The following is a 15,627-nucleotide window of genomic DNA, read 5'->3' on the forward strand; positions in this document are numbered from 1 at the left end:
CTATTCTTTATTATTTCAACCAATGTTCTCTTCTCGTTCACTCTTTTAACAATGTAAACATATGTGTAGAAAAATATGTATAAATGTACAAATACATTTTTTTTAAGAAGAGTCTCAATTCGGTTGTATTTTTTGTATGATTATTACCTCATAATGTATATAATAGTTATTAACCAGTTTGAAAAATTCTTTTTTTACCTGAAAGGATATACTTACAGATTGGTCCCATAGAAGTTTTATCAAAGTCGTTGGCATACGTTTTTATTACGTAAACAAACTTGCGGGTAAAAGGTAGTCTTTCTATAAAAATTTAATAACTACTCGTGGGAAGTGATTGTTAGTAATGGAGACTGAGAATCTCATTGCTAGCAATATACCCAACCAGGTCGACCTCCTCGCGGTTCTCCCTGGAAACTATCATGGTTAATTCCTGATGAATTCATCACGATGGGCTAACTGGCCTGTTTTCATTCTCATCTATCACCCTTCATTGGTGCTCTGCCAGCGTATCCCGTTAGTGCAGGTGGGGGTACCATACCATTTTCACTCATAAAAGAAAAAAAAAAACTCGTGGTATTAAATTATTATATGATAATATTATCACAGTATAAAGGTGAAACTTCTTCACTGTGATGGTTATCAGGACTTATTTGCTTATATCTATGGTAAATAGATCTCATAGACGTTTGAATAGAAACAGTTCTACAATTAGCCAAACACGTCCAAATTGATAGTAACTTGAGCGAGTTAAGTTAGTTAGGTAAGTTAAGAACTTAGGGTTGCCCCTGCAATTACAATCAGGTTTGCCACAAACGATGTTTCTAACTTCAGGAACCGATATAGTTAGTGTTTCAAGTTTCTATATTGGGATATAATTTGAACACTAGAACTATTTGTCAACTTAAAACTTGTTTGTATTTAGTACTAGCTATATCTTGCGACTTCTCTCGCATGAATTAGCATATACAGTATCGTATGTGTTAAGTTAGGATACAGAGGGAGCCTTTGTACAAAAGTCGATTGCTTGGGTACCTCTGTCCCATTCGTGTTTCTACCGTGAAGCAGTTGTGTTTGTATGGCTATGATATGTTTGAAGGGTGGGATATGGCGTGAATTTACTAGGTATAGAGGAATAACACCTGAGTCGTCGAATGGTAACGCATGGGGGGTATCATGGGCGAGACAGTTACCTCCATGGTATTGCTCATATCTATAGGTGACGGTTACCACTTTCCATTAGGTGGGCCGTCAGCTTGTTTGCCATTCTAAGTTGCATAAAAAATACATTCATAAATGATGAGAAATTAGAAAGTCACACAAAAAAAAAATGCGTCATCGTGTGATTTTGCTTTTAAAGAAGCAATTTTTTGCTGCGTAAAGCAATACTTCTTTAGTAACTGGCGACGGTTACCATTTTCCAACACGTAGGCCGTCAGCTTATTTGCCATTCTAAGTTGTATATAAAAAAAATTTACGGACGGGACAAAATGAGACGGGAGTAATTCCTTTCGAATCGATGAAGTAATCTAGCCGAAAAAATCAGAAGAATTAAGGACCGAATTGATTTGAACCTCTTTCTTTGATAAATCACTTAAAAAAAAAATTAAGGTTATTTAATCCTGATATAACGGTCGTGGGCGCCCATTACTACCAATTTACGACCGAATGGACCGCAACAGACTGCAAATAGCTCTTTAATTGAAAAAAAAAATCTATTTCAAACACAACCTTAACGGTTTCGGGGATGGTTTCTTCTATCGTTTTTATTCTACATATAAATTTATGATTTAAACACCAGCGCGTAAGATTGTAATTCGAATGGATAGATTTTGAAGTTGGAATATAATTGCTGATTAGTCACAGTAAAAGTTGATCAAGTTTATAATGGACAGTTGGATAATCGATTAGTAACGATTTGGTTGTTGACAACCCTACATTATGTTATCATGACAGGTTGTTTTATTTGTTTTTTTTTTATGACTAACTATTAAACCGATTCGTTTGATTACTTCATTCGTCATTTTTAGGGTTACGTACCAAAATGGTACAAAGGACTTTGTCCGTCCGTCTACCCGTCTGTCACAGCGTGAGACCCCATCCACTAATAATGATATCGATTTGAAATTTGAGATTTGTGACGAAACTTTATCGAACATCCATTGATTCCCTATAAAACATTTTAAGGTCCTTTATCAAGTCTGTGCCTTACATTGCATTTGCTTCTAATCGGACCATTCGAGAAGTTTACCACAATTCACTATTACAATTTATTACAATTCACTTTATTTATTGAAATAATAATTTAACCTTTTCATACACTCACAGCTTATATGTAACATTCACGATTTGCGTACAAAATAAAGTTTAAACAAATTATATATTTTTTTTGTCTATGTCCAACAGTGAACTGAGGGCTTACCATGAAATGTTTTCCGAAATTTCGGAGGCAAACAGAAATTTGATGTTAAAATTACATAATACATGTCGTTTGGAAATATTAAAAATGTTAAAATATTGTTCCTTTTGACTTTTATGATAGGATGTATGACGAACGAAATGTTAAACTCTATTTATTGGTTCGATTTTAGTATAAACAAAAACACGAAATTGAGTCTGAAATTTCGGAATTTCATTTCATGGTAGACCCGCTGATAATGACTGAAATTATAAAAATAATGAATAACACAAAATATATATTTTGTACTATTATGTTGTTATAGAGCACTACTTACATAAAAGCACAGGATTTCATTTTATTTTTAAGAACGATTGTATTATTTACTCCGAAATAAACTATTATTATACGAGTCTAGGTATATAACCTAGACTCGTAGATAAAGGGGGAAAGGGATTGTTAGTGATGGAGACTAAGAATCCTATTGCTAGCAATATACCCAGCCAGGTCGACCTCCACGCGGTTCCCCCTGGAAACTATCATGGTTAATTACTGATGAATTCATCATGATGTGCTAACTGGCCTGTTTTCATTCTCATCTATCACCCTTCACTGGTGCTCCGCCAGCGTATCCCGTTAGCGCAGGCGGGGTTACCATTCCATTTACATTCACCAAAAAAAAAAAACCCGTAGATAAATCGATTACCATACAATAGCACATTCGTGTAACGTGGTACAGGGGCGACATGTGTTGGACGAAGATGTCTTCATTAGACACAAGTGCACGACTCAGGTGTGACCTCATTAATACTGTTCCAAATTCAAATATAAAACACATGTTTATATACGTTATGACTAATTTTAAATTTAGTAAAAATATACTTCTTTTATAGGAGAGGCCTATGTTCAGTGGTAGACAGTTACCAGTTGACATGATGATAATCCTTTTAATAGAAATTAATTAAGTAACGTATAACGCAAAATTCTAATTTTAACCTTTATTAGTTTAAAATCGAACTAAGTTTCTGATGATGGAAAGTACCGTCAACAAACCAAATTTATGTTAGCGATGCCTCCGACCACAATGATTTCTGACATACTTTATGAAATTTGGGTATTTTTTATGGGATGATAATGGAATGGCAACCCCGCCTGCGCTGTCGGTATACACTGGCGGGGCACCAGTGAGGGATGATAGGTGAGAATAAAAAGGCAGGTCAGTTAGTCCAGTGTGATGAATACACTTGGAATTCAGAACAGTGGTTTCCAGGGATGACCACGTGGAGGTCGACCTGATAGGTTATATTGCTATCAGTGGGACTAATAGACCTCATTACTGACAATCTCCACTCCCCCCACGTGTCGTATGTTACCTTTTTTAATCTACAAATAAATCAAAAACATCAAATTGATTAAAAGATAGATTCGGACCCAACTTGCTTGCTTAAGTCAGCAATAAATTTTCCCTCTTAATTAAGGTCCCTTACGGAGTCGAGACAATAGGGGTCAGTTTACGAGCGAAGAACTCGGTTACGATGTTTGTGTGCCTCTCCAAACAGATGGGCAAACATATCCTTACCTCGACTAGCAAAATATTTGGCCACCTTTGCGCGCGAAATGAGATAGGTACGATTTGGTAGACTTTATTTCGTGTATCGAGAGAAAAAGTATGAAGTCGGACTTCACTACGATTTTTTTTATAGCATTTTTTTCTATATTTTTTGTTGCCATTTTCCATCAGGTGGCCAGCTTGTTTTTAATTTTCTAAATTGCAGAAAAAAATATATATATTCTTACTCTATATATACCTCTATAAATATATTTTATCTATATATTTTTACTCTATATTTTTTTGGGTTACAATTTTCCATCGGGTGTTTTTAATACCACAAAAGTGGCAAACAAGCATACAATCCGTCTGATGGTAAATGGTCACTGTAGACTAGGTGGCCAGCTTGTTTATAATTTTCTTAATTTGTAAAAAAAAAATTACAAGTTTTATTATGTCTACTACATAAGTTTACGCTAAACGAAGTGACAAATACAGGCAGTAGGATTTTAAAGTTCTAATAGTAAAGAGTTGTCACAACCTATAAAAGAATTTGAGTAGAGGCATCACGCGTGTTGCCTTTGTGACTGTAGATGTAGTATGTGCCTATTGTCTGTGACATGAGAGCTAAATTCACTATGTCCTGTAATTTTACGATCAAATGCCATTTAAAAAGGAACACACAAGTTGCTTAGTATCAGAAATAGATAAGAGAGCTATCTTCGCAGACGACTGTACAAAGTTGATTCGACACGTTGCGAGACCGTTATAAGAAATATTGCAAATCATTATTCAAAATTTTACAAGTTTGACTGTTATTAATGTGAATTTGCCAATAAACAGGTATCAATGTGTTTTCTGTCGTTGGGCAGCCCTATCTTGTCGAAACTGCGCTTGTTACGCGTTACACAAATAAAGGATCCTTTATAACTCTTAGTACACTGTCTGCGTTTTGTTTCCGTATTGTTTATGTCTTTTGAAAAATTATGAATTGCATACGGTTTCATTTATATTTAAAATAGAATCAAGAATAGCTCCTATCATAAATTTACTAATATTTTATTATAACTTGTAAAAGTTTGTAAAAATGTATGAATATTTGTTACCTAATCATGTTTAAACCATAGCCATGTAGGTCTCGACATATAGTCTTCTCTTCCTTTCCGTGGATGTCGTAAGAGGCGACTAAGGGAGCTTATGGTGGAGGGATTGACAGCAGCGTCTATTTTAAAACATCACCAAAAGCTAAACTGCGGTTGGCAACTCGCCTGCCAACTACTGGAAAATCCCACTCCCCTCCCCATTGAAAGAGGTTATGTTCTGCAGTGGACAGTTACAATATATGGCCGCAGGAAATAGTTAATGCTGAATATTGCAGATAAATATCGTAGATAAAATTGAAAAAAAAATAGCTTTTAGTGTACGTCGAAACCTTCAACTTATAAAAAAAAAATTAGTATTTATAAATTAATTTAAATTTTATTTTACCAGTGATAATGTATGTTGATACAGTTGCTGTTGTTAAAATATGTAAACTTTTTAAATTCTTTTATGCTATCCTTTCGTGAACCCTTATACCACCCAACTACCGCACTTTTTATAACTTTTTTTTTTCAATTTCTAAACAAAAAAAAATTAATGACGATCCACTGTCATGCCGTGAAGGGTACTATTGACTCAGAATTATTGATTGATCGTCAAAAAACAGTTGCGCAAATCGTTTACTTTATAAAAAATGTGGGTGTCTTTAAATTTCTTTGTCCGTTTCGTTACTATTGACATTTTGTTATAATACTTACTTACTCTCCGGAGATGGGAAACGTTATTAACAAACCAAACTAAGCTGTACGTCGGAAGTAGGCTTACCTTCTGCCGCGTTTTTTTTTATATAATCTTAATTTGTGTCCCTATCTTTGAAGTGACAACTTTCTTACCTTTGTTACTTTTATATCTATGAATTTAAACAGTGTTTTTTTTTTCAATTATAACCTTCCGTCCAAGTCATGTAATCAGTCCAGGTTTTGTTTTTAGCTTCCTATTACTCAGGTGCCAAAAAGTAACAAACTTATTTTCCGATTTGTAATATCAATTAACCGACTCCAAAAAGGTGGTTTTCAATTCGGTGGTATTTTTTTTTTTATGATTGTTATCTCCTAACTTCGTCACTTCTAAACAGATTTTAATTTTTTTTTATCTGAAAGGATAAACTAATATCTTACTGATTGCTCTTATAGGAATTTCTATCAAAATCGATTCATTAGTTTAATAATTTTGAAACCAAAATAGTTTTGTCACAATTCAAATAGGTTTATTTTTTTATGGCACACAATCATTAATTATAAGGAATGCTATTGACAAGACTTAAAGATGGATAAACAAATTCACCCTTTTCGGTACAGTCAAGACACGCCAGCTGTCTTGAAAGGAATAACGCACGCATCTGGCCTCCTTATCTACATCTTACCAGTTTATCCTGACCTCTACACTTATATTGGTTTAGAACACACTAAAGTAACTGAAGAGGTCAAGCTAAATTGGATATGCTTTGAGTAACGTTGCGTATCTAACGGTCGGTGTTAACTCAAATGTAACGATAACAGACCATAAGGGCTTTAGGCCACTTTCTAGCCGACTTCGAAAAAGGATGTACTCAATTTTTTTGTTTGATATCTCAGGTACCGCCCACCCAGTAAAAAACCTAGCGTGAATATGGATAGCAACAATTTTCTTAAAAAAAAACTGATTTCAATTATGGCATAAAATTATTTTGATTTAAAAACTAAATCACTGAACCGATTTTGATAAAAATTCTACGAGACTAATCTATAAGTATATCCTTATACATGAAAAAAGAATTGTCCAAATCGATTTACAACTGACGAAGTTATGCGGTAGCAAACATAAAAACCATCACCCGAATTGAAAACCTCTTTTTCAAAGTCGGTTAAAAATTTAAGCAAACTCTTCATAGAGACCCAGTATCTTCCATATCACAGACTGACATACGACAGATCGGACCCGAGATAACCCTTCGTCTTAACCTTTCTTAATCTTGCACGGAACCCGTTCAATTTTCTTCGGCGAATAGGTAGACAATTTAATTTGCATATAAGTAGCATTAATTTAGAGACATCTTAATTTTAGGGGCTTGTTGCACTATCATATATATATGACTAACTTCTACGTGATCAGGATAATCTTACTGATTGAAGTTAAAAGTAGCTTATGTCTTTCTCCATCCTATTTAGATTTTTTTTTATACAACTTAGAATGGCAAACAAGCTGACGGCCCACCTGATGGAAAGTGGTAACTGTCGTCTATAGACATGAGCAGTACCATGGACATAACAGAGTATACTGTTTCGCCCATGATACCCCCCCATGCATTACCATTCCCGAGGACTCAGATATTATTCCTCTGTACCCTGTAAATTCACGTCATATCCCACCCTTCAAACCGAAACACAGCCATGTAAACATAACTGCTTCACGGTTGAAACACGAATGGGACAGAGGTACCCAAGCAATCGACTTTTGTACAAAGTCTCCCTCTGATAGATAAATAGATAGATACTCTTTATTGTTTCCTCCAAAAGATTACAATAGTAAACTTATTATAAATCTGCTACATGTGCCCTTCATACGCTTTCTGTCTTTACCTAATGGTTAGCTGGTAGAGAATGCCATATGGCATTAAGCTCGCCACTTGTACAAAGTTTTACTGTGCAATAAAGAATAAATAAATGAATAAATAAATATAAACAATTACAAGAAATTTTTGCTTTTTATTTAGTACGTGTATAACAAATTTCAAAGTAATTGGTTAAACGTTAAGGTGTTATAAGGAAACAAAGAAACAAACAGACTCAGTCACCTCATAACTTCGTCAGTTATAATCCGATTTGGAAAAATATTTTTTTATATGAAAAAATATAAAATGATTCTTTTGAAATTTTATCAAAATCAGTTCAGTAGTTCAAAAGTTTTTTTTTTAATCAAAATAACTGGTTTTGCTACAATTGAAGTCGGCTTTTTTTGTGAAACACAACTTAATTATCTATTTATGACATAATATGATCATATATCAGCAGCGTCCCTCTTAAAACATCATCAAAGCCTACCTGCGGTTGCCAATCCGCCTGCCAAGCGTGGCAACTATTGGCAACACCTTTTAACAGGAGAAACCTATGTCCAGCAGTGGACAATTAACGGCTAATATGATAATAAATTATTATATATATGATTATATATATATTACAATGTAATATGTACCTAAAAGTATCATCACAATATTACAATATCTTACCAGAAGCTAAGGGATCCGGGGACGCAAGCAACGCCTGGTAATTAACATAATAAAGATTACAATCTTCAGTGCTTACAGTTTAATATCGGAGTGAGGGTAGTAGAGTTTAATGAATCGATCGCAAATTCAAATCCCTTTATGATCTCCATGGCATGTTTAGATAGTAGTAGGTTCGATTCCCGGTTAGTCCAGTTTGGATAAAAGTAATTAATATTTTTAAATTGATAGATCTGGGTTGCGCTATCAGAATCTTGTGGATTATAGTTTTCTATTTGGGTTATATTTATCCATTTATAAATAATGTAAGCAATGTTTACTGCTATATATACACAGTTAGCAATTAAATTCTCTTCTGTTATCTTCTATACTCTTCTTTTCCTCTTCCATTCCATTCTATTCTATATGACTACATATTCGAAATAGATCCGAAAACAGTGATAAAATCCAAAATATTCCTTTCATAATCTTTTAACCCTAACCCTGGAGTTGGAAATTTTAAAACAATTTCTTATTACATTCGGTCTGAATAGCATAGAGATGCGGGTTCGAATCCTACTTATCAATTCAATGTGACAGGAATTTGTGTAAATAATATAAATATATTGTATAAATAATTGTTTTTTTTTTATTTTATTGTTAGCTTTTTTTTATACAACTTAGAATGGCAAACAAGCTGACGGCCCACCTGTTGGAAAGTGGTAACCGTCGCCTATAGACATGAGCAGTACCATGGACATAGCTTATTCGCTTTTGGCCACAGCAGGACATCCGTCTTTTGCTCTTTTGAGGGCAAAGCAATAAACTGAGATGTGACCATTTTGTGTTGCTATGGTACAAGCACGAAAGGAAAATTATGTTAATTCTTTTATGTATTTTTCTTTTGTTTTTTTTTATTTCTGTTTTATGTATTTCTGTCTATGTCTGATGTTATTTGTGTGCTGTAAGTAAAGCAAATAAATTATATATCTATTTATCTATATGTCTAGTGGCGATCAGCTGTTAGTGATGGGGACTAGCAGCCCATATCTAAAAGAAGATATAGCTTGTTAGTTGTTTTTCTTTGTAGAGCAAAATGCATTGTCTATATATATTTGCTATAATATTTGTATTATTATACCTTCAGTTTTTTGTACACTCTGGCAAGATATTGAAAAATGGACAATTAAAGCGACAAGAATTGAGCATTTGATGAAAAACGATGCAAACGTCTTTTAGGGCTTTTTTTAATATTATGCATTATTTTTTTATGAAACTTAGGAATGGCAACGTATGGGGGGGTATCATGGGCAAAACAGTATACTCTGTTATGTGTATGGTACTGTCCATGTCTATAGGCGACGGTTACCACTTTCCATTAGGTGGGCCATCAGCTTGTTTGCCATTCTAAGGTATCAAGTGTTATTCCTATGTGCTCTGTAAATTTACTGCAATATCCTACCCTTCAAACTGAAACATAGCCATGTAAACATAACTGCTTCACGGCAGAAATGTGAATGGGACAGAGGTACCCAAGAAAACGACTTTTGTGCAAAGTGATGACCTTTTTGCCGCCATCAATGTCCAGAGGAACGCAATAAACAGACATCGGATCGGTATCCATATTTTTTCTTAATGGATGATAATAGAATGCTAAACCTGCCCGCGCTAACGGTATATGTAAAGGTTGCCTGGAAGAGATCGCTCTTAGCGATAAGGTCGCCCATTGTTTTCTCATTGTGATTATTTCTTGTAATTATTTATATTTATAATAAGTTTACTATTGTAATCTTTTGGAGGAAACAATAAAGAGTATCTATCTATCTATCTATGCTGGCGAGACATCAGTGAGGGATGACAGGTGAGAATGACGGGTGCGTTGCCATTCCTGAGGACTCAGGTGTTATTTCTCTGTATCTTGTAAATTCACTGCCATATCACACCCTTTAAACACGAATAAGCAAACTACTTTTGTACAAAGTCTCCCTCTGGTATATATAAATATACCATCTAAATGTATATGATCTAACTAGTCCAATATTTGGCGACTCTTCTGTGATTTTTTTACTAGACTAGCTAAAAATCAGATACACATACGATACGAGAGCCGACCAATTTGATAGAAAGACAGATATGGCGCCGGGTTTATTTGACACTACGTACCTGTAGTCAAATACAATCGGATGTATGGTGATTCAAATAAATGATTACCAAAGTAATAGACATGTAATGATGATTGTTTAGATTTGTTATGGGATTTTTAGGAAAAATATTAATTGTACATAGTCTATAAGTATAGCGTGTGGCGGAACTATCGATCGTATATTATCGTATATTTTTAATAGATGAAAATCACGCGTCTTCTATTAGACTATGTTAGTGAGGAATGATGGTGAGATGAAGTCAGGCCATTTGCCCGTTGTGACGAATTCATCAAGAGAAATGATTATCAGTAGGTATGGGTGATATGGATACCGATCCGTTATCTAAATATTGGGTTACACTGAACGTTGATGGTGGAAAAAGGGTACCCACTTCGATATCGCTCATATCAGTCGGATATCTATTTTCGAATATGTTAAGGGTTATCCAATATTATTTTTTGGATAACAGAGTTTTAATATATTCGTTCGTATATATTTGTTCCTTTGGCGAGCTAGCAACAACTTTAATACTCTTTCTAGAACTCTTGATATCGATCTATTTTCAAAGAATAGAATATCAGTGAGAAACTAACTGAGTAAGCATTTTTTTTTTATTCATAGTCAGTTTTAATTACTATTGTATGGATAAAAAGGTCATATTTTGGTCAAATATTTACATTTAATTTTTAAATCGTATTTTATTTATCATTTTTTTTATTCCTCTTGTTTGTTCACTTTTTTTTCTTGTTAACTCATATTTTTGTTGCGTTGTGTGCAGCGCCTTGTATCTATATTGTTGCTACTTGTGAAAACCTATTAGTGGCTTATTTTATCCTAAAATTGTATCTATTTGCTGTAGTGTAGCCCTGGTTTTACTATGAATAAATAAATAAATATATTCGTTATTGGATTAATATATAGAAATTTATTACCCACCTCTAGTTACCAAGAAGACTGCGTGAAAATCTGTTAGGGGCCTCTAGTCCCCGTTACTAACAATACCATATAACAGAGGTGTTTTTAATTAACAGTAGAGAATTTATATGAATAGTGTAGATTTCAAATGTTTCCTCCCACGAACACTCTGGTTGTGAAATGAGCTCCCTGCCGAGGTTTTCCCAAGAGACTACAGCATGGGGTTCTTCAAAAGGGGGGTAAAGAGGTTTATTCAGGGTCGGCAACGCACGCGTAATACCTCTGGTATTGCAGGTGTTCATAGGCTACGGTAGCCACTTACCATCAGGTGAGCAGTATGCTTGTTCGCTACCTCAGTGGTATAAAAAAAAGGGTACATATCTTACTGATGTCTTTATGAGAAAGAAGGGAAAACGGAAAATGCAGTCACATTTTCTATAACACTTAGAACAACAATGATTAAAGATTGTGTCGCACAAAAAAAACTACTTTAATAGTGTTGTGGATGAGATCATAGGCAGCGGTAGTCACTTACCAACAGGTGAGCCGCATGCTCGTTAGCCCGTGAGGTGAAAAAACAATTTTTTCAAATCAGTTTGGAACTGACGAAGTTATGAGGTCACAAACATAAAAAAAATACAAACTAATTGAGAACCCCCTTGTTTTTGAAGTCGGTTTGAAAAAGCTTATGGGTCACCTCATGAAAAGTAGTAACCTACGTCAATAGGTATAGGTAACCAGAGGGAGACTTTGTACAAAAGTCGATTGCTTGGGTACCTCTGTCCCATTCGTGTTTCAACCGTGAAGCAGTTGTGTTTGCATGGTTGTGTTTCGGTGTGAAGGGTGGGATATGGCGTGAATTTACTGGGTACAGAGGAATAACACCTGAGTCCTCAGGAATGGCAACGCATGGGGGTTATCATGGGCGAAACAGCATACCCTGTTATGTCCATGGTACTGCTCATGTCTATAGGCGACGGTTACCACTTTCCATCAGGTGGGCCGTCAGCTTGTTTGCCATTCTAAGTTGTATTAAAAAAATAGGTATTAGTAGCACCATATATGTTATAGACTGTAATCAGTATGTATACTGAAGACAACTGTACCGTTCATATGTTAGCATTTATATCGACTATGGGGTACCATGGATGTGGCACAAAATCCACGTGCAAGACTTTTGCATAGTCTTCCTATGGTAAAATTGGTAGCGCTAGTTGGTTCACTAGTATCTTTTTATTTGTTCCTTTAGTTCTGGAACAACATTCTAGAAAAAGGAAAGAACGCTCCTATTACCAGCAAAATTGTTTTTTTTTCTGTTTATAGTTTTAATTTTTTATTTTCTTAATACAGGTAATAAAGGTTATCTGTCTATCTATATATCCTTCACAACCTACTAACTTAGACCAAATGAAAAGCGAAGCATCAAAATCTCGTGCTTTTATACAAAACGGTGTATTATTAAGAGATTGGTGGTTTATTTTGTAAACATTATTTCCAGCTGTATTCATTATGAAGTTATTGATCGAAATTAAGCTTTTGTTTCGAGCAAAATGCGTAAAATCATGCGCAAATAGGTACCTCTATAACGTGACGTGACATCTCAATACAGCAATCAATAATGTTTGAACAAATGTACATTGAGTTTGATATTAATTGTATTTTTATTTATGAATAGATTTCAATTGAATACCTTATAATCATGAAGCAAAATTATATTTGTATTGTTCACAATAAGACTTATATTTGCTTGGACAAATAGGCGTATCTTCATTTTGTTCAAGATAAATATTTGCTGAAGTAGGCGAGTAATTGATGAAATTATCTAATACTTGGAATAGACAATTACCTGTCTCATTGACAATTAGGTAGGTATAAATTGTCCACGATAAGATGGCACGCCCCTCCAAGTACCAATAAATTATAAATTTGTGAGTAAAAATATTTACAAAGTTTCGACCAAGGATAAATATTCCTGCGACCGGACCGCCACTGAAGATGTTTACTTATAAATGTTTGTAAATAAATTTGATAGCCCTCTATTGAGAATGCTTGTCGAGAGAACTATTATTATTAATAATTAAGTATTAACATCGTTTTTAAGTACAGTTACTAACAAAAAACGGACTCAAGTTGTCTAAAACAAATAAATAAATTGAATAAACACAAGCAAAGCACCTGGTTAGTATATGGTCAGGGTCACACACACATTGAAGTAAAAATTTGGAGGTACTTGCCATGTTAACGTAGACATTATATACAAACTTGTGGTTTTGATCCCCAAACACCATGTTTTGGAATTTAACTGACACCAAAATCTACTATTGTTTATTTAAATGCCGAATTTAATAATAACTTAATATTTTTTTACTATCATATAACAATTTAAATTTAAACAATTTTTTTCAATAATAATACTAACAACTAATTATAAATAGTCTCTCAAAGTACCATATCGAGGCAGCGTACCCAAGATACTGGCAGCATTACCTCTTTGGATTGCTAAACTTATCTTTTACGTAAAGAAGCTGTCAGGTTTCGGGTCACCAGTAACCTCGATGAGGTCCGTTGCGATTGTCCAATAAAAATGTTTTGCATTTGAGCCCCACGGGCTTATGGTCTCTACAGTAAATGGCAGGAAACAATTTTATTTAAATTTCCGACTTACACTTAGACGATGGGGAACTGAGTTGCTAGCAATGTGCAATTCTTATACATACTTATTACAGAACGTCATCTGGTTCCAAACTAAGCAGAATTTGTACTGTAAATACTAAACAATTGAAAGACGAACTTAAATATTTTTTTTATTAAATAAATAATATTTATATATACCTAATAATTGCCGTGTAATCCCAGCATAGAATAGGCCATCCCTTCTTTTCCCGTGAGTGTCGTAAGAGGTGACTAAGGGAGGACGAAGGATGGGCAGCAACGTCCTTCTTAAAACATCTCCAAAGCCTAACTACGGTTGCCAATCCACCTGCCAAGCGTGGCAATTACTGGCAAAACTCCCCAAGAGGGAAGCTTGTGTTCAGCAGTGAGACAGTTAGAAGCTGATATGATGATGATAATATAAATAAATATTATATACATAATATACACAGACCAATAAAGACAAATATACTCAAGAATAAAAATGTTAGTTTTTTTACTATTGAAGGATCCTGCGATTGATCACGATCTCACCTGATGGAAAGCGATGATGTGGTCTTAGGTGAAACACGCAAGTCCTCGAATAGCGTATTCACATTTATACTGTATGAGTATAGAATTCGCGACCATCGGAAGACAAAGCACATCGCTTTAAGCGCTAGACCACCATCTTGGTAAGTCATTCATTTATTTGTGTTCTACTTAATATTTTTGGCAATGGAAACTAAAGAGTCCATTGTGACCCCAATAAATGGACTTCGTCGCGGTCTTCCATAGACTGTTAACAATAACAGTTTGTCTAAAATTGAAAAGCATCATTACCTTAAATCTAGTTTAACTGGGGAAGCAGCAGAATTATTAAAGAATTTCACACTTACCGAAGCTAATTATCTCGATGCATGGAAAAAGCTGGAAGAAAGATATGACAACAAAAGGATTATTGTCAACAAGATACTGAATCGCTTATTAAGTCAAAAGAAGTTAGCTGCCGAATCAACTAAAGGTCTTAAAGAATTATTAGACACTACTTGTCAATGTCTTGTTGTTAAACTTGTTGAAAAATCTCAACATATGTATTTCTGATTGGGATGCTATTTTAGTATATGTCATTGTCGGAAAGTTAGACTCCGAATCACATAAACTTTGGGAGCAGTCTCTTGGTAATTCTACTGAGATTCCTACTTATGCCGATTTAGCTTCTTTCTTGGAGAATATATTCAGAACACTAGAAATGATTAGTTCAACTCAAGTCAAAGAATTGTCAAAGAAGGTATACACACCACAAAAATTTACATCTCTCAAAACTTACTAACGCTACTGAAGTAAATAGTACTTGCACATATTGTTCACAGAACCATTACATTTGTCATTGTAACAAATTTAATAAACACATTCAAGATCAAGATTCGACTTTATTTTTGATCATTTGGCTCCAGGTAAATTAGTTGCGAAGAGTTTTCGTCATCTATTATTCAGGATTGATATCATACAACTGGGAAGAGATTGTTACCACGTGGTGCCGCCTGGAAACCATGGTGATTAATTTATTATTGTATTCGTCACGATAGGTCAACTGACAACTGACCTGCTTCATCACCATCTATCATCCCTCACTGGTACACTGCCAGTGTACATCGATAGCGCAGGGTAACCATTCCATTACCACTCATTAAAAAAAGATACCATAAAA

The sequence above is a fragment of the Galleria mellonella genome, unplaced genomic scaffold (assembly GCF_026898425.1).
Source record: "Galleria mellonella isolate WM207_F2 unplaced genomic scaffold, CSIRO_AGI_GalMel_v1 utg65, whole genome shotgun sequence".
In the NCBI taxonomy this organism is placed as follows: domain Eukaryota; kingdom Metazoa; phylum Arthropoda; class Insecta; order Lepidoptera; family Pyralidae; genus Galleria; species Galleria mellonella.